Source organism: Priapulus caudatus, unplaced genomic scaffold (genome assembly GCF_000485595.1).
Source record: "Priapulus caudatus unplaced genomic scaffold, Priapulus_caudatus-5.0.1 Scaffold2185, whole genome shotgun sequence".
Lineage (NCBI taxonomy): Eukaryota > Metazoa > Priapulida > Priapulimorpha > Priapulimorphida > Priapulidae > Priapulus > Priapulus caudatus.
Window position 1 is genome coordinate 8,806 of NW_014579246.1, and position 2,710 is coordinate 11,515.

General features: G+C 42.6%; 1 protein-coding gene across 1 annotated transcript in view; it reads left to right on the forward strand.

Moving 5' to 3' along the window:
• Positions 1-330: 330 nt before the first annotated feature.
• The window catches only part of LOC106818364 (CUGBP Elav-like family member 2), a 35,264-nt gene continuing 32,884 nt past the window's right edge, over positions 331-2,710 (forward strand). Inside the window, exon 1 of the mRNA XM_014823080.1 lies at positions 331-432. The gene's annotated coding sequence lies outside the window, so the exon portion shown is untranslated. The remainder of the gene's footprint in view (positions 433-2,710) is intronic.

A 2,710-nucleotide genomic window follows, 5' to 3' on the forward strand; every position in this document is an offset into this window, starting at 1 on the left:
AATTAATTATTATGAGTAATTGGTAAATGATGAGAAATTGACTGACTCGAATGCGGAGGAACGTTCCGGCAACGTTGCAAATGAAATGAGAAGTTGTTGAATGAGTTTGTTATTACATCAACGAACATCAAAAAATTATTTCAAGTCACAATAATAAATTTTTGTCGCAAATAATTGAAAATATAATGTTTGTGAGTTTATGAATTCGCAAAATTGCGTAAAAAATGACAGTAAAAAATGACAGAATTAAATAGGTTGGTTATAGATGGCGCTGTAGGCTTAAATCAAGCCGAAATGTAGGCCTAATGCGCATCGTACACATTCAGGGAGGAGGTTCCGGCGTGTTTACATGTGTAACGCGTTACATTAGAAGTATTTGGTACTGTTTGTAGTGTGGGCGGAGGTCTTCTCAAGCGTAACTCGTTTATTAATGTAAGTATCGTAATTACTATTTGGTATCAGTTGTGAATCGACCGTGGCCATTAAAAATACATTAATACAAGTGCCAGTGGGCGCGCAGAATTTCGAATACCGGTACCGGTTGGATATTCTTCAATCTTCATACGTAGGCCTACCGGTAACATAGTTTCAAATTAGTTGCATTCTGTGGCAGTGTGCTTATCAACCGCATGTGTTGAGAGCGAGCTCTAAGTCTAACGTGCCCGATGCCTTCGCACGAATTTTGTAGCGCATTCAGCCATTCTTGGAATATATCGAAATTGCAAATAGATAACTGGCAGCACATTATTTGAAACGCTGCGGCTATATGCCCGGCAGCCGGGCACGGTCTTCGATTTCCTAAATGACTGGCAGTTTCTAACCCTAACCCTAACCCTAACTCTGACCCTAGCCCTAATCCTAACCCTAACCCTAATCCTGACCCTAACCCTAATCCTAACCCTAACCCTAACCCTTGTTTATTTGAGATAACGCTAAAAATTAAAAACTGCCGGGCATTTAGGAAATCGAAGACCGTGCCCGGCAGCCGTCAGATATATGCAGGCTGCCGGGCATATAGCCACTCTGTATTTCAAAGGTAGATTTGAAAATTAATTTGCGAGGTCAAACAAAAACTTAACTCAACAACCATCTCATTGCGGCTGCTAGCTCTAGTACTATAGCCCGCGTTCATTAACTGCCGCAGGCCATAGTAGTAGTACTGCTGGGGGGGTTGTTGTCGTATCAGGTACTACAGATATGTACCCGAGGTACATATATGTATACACAAAGTGTACCAGACTTGACTTACAGAAGTGTACCCTAACCCTAGCCCTAGCCCTAACCCTAAACATACCTCATATAAAAATATAAACATAATACTTAACAACCTAAAACTATCACGGGTGCATATCTGTAGTACCTGATACGACAACGACCCCATCTGACATAGTTAGTACTAGAGCTATGCGTCTGCCTGATGGCTGTAAAGCTTAGGATATAGAGCAAATTAGGTAGGGTTTGGCAATTATATAGCATATTATATAGACACAAACAGTCTGTGGTGTCACACTCGTCTGGTTCGTTTTACAAGATTTAATTGACAATATCTTTAATGCAAAATTGGTATTTTCTTACCACCCTGCCGATAAAACGTCTATATTAGAGTAAAGTTTTACAAAACATGTCGGAAGGCAGCATAACCTATTTATTTCAAACGCCATCGCTACAAAGCATGTATAGCGCCATCTACGGTCACAAGTTGTGATTCATTTTGATTTTGGTTTATAAATTATTATTGCGATATACAGATGGCAATCGTTTCTATAATGTACGTCGATGGTTGCTCAATTAAAACTGACTTCTTCTTACTCACTCATTTGTGTCCTTTTTTGTGGTGAGCTACAGTGTCATTGACACTTTCAGTATTGATCTTTCCCATCCCTATCACTGTACATTATATAAATCTGTAGGCAATACATTATGATTTATATCAAGATTATATGTACCAAGCAAAACAAACATTCAACAGAAAAGGTATCTCCACACAAGCACACCCGAGCATGTAGACACCATATGCATGCTGAATTTGTAAAAAAAAAACCTCAACAAAAAATTTAAGCCTATACCTACCTACCCAAACTTTGCAGCCTGGGTCGGGTGAGGGCAAACAACGATTTTTTTAATTGTGGCCTGGGGGAAGGAAGTAAAGGAAAGCAGTGTGTGTGAGAGCAGGGGAGAAGGACAGAGTGAGGTGTAGGGGTTAGAAGATAAGCCGGGATACATTGTAACACAGGAGGAGAGGAAAGACAAGTGGCAGCAGCAGTAGTAGCAGCAGCAGCAGCAGCAGTAGTAGCATCACCAGCAGCAGCAGTAGTAGCAGCAGCAGCAGCAGCAGTATCAGCAGTACTTAGTAGTACTAGTAGCAGCAGTATCAGTAGCAGCAGCACCAGCCTCAGTAGCAGCAGCAGCAGCAGCAGCAGTATCAGCAGTACTTAGTAGTACTAGTAGCAGCAGTATCAGTAGCAGCAGCAGCAGCCTCAGTAGCAGCAGCAGCAGCAGCAGCAGTACCAGCAGTACTTAGTAGTACTAGTAGCAGCAGTATCAGTAGCAGCAGCACCAGCCTCAGCAGCAGCAGCAGCAGCAGCAGCAGTACCAGTCTCAGCATCATCATCATCATCATCAGCAGCAGCAGCAGCAGCAGCAGCAGCAGCAGCAGCAGTACCAGCCTTTGCAGCAGCAGCAGCAGCAGCAGCAGCAGCAGCAGCAGCAG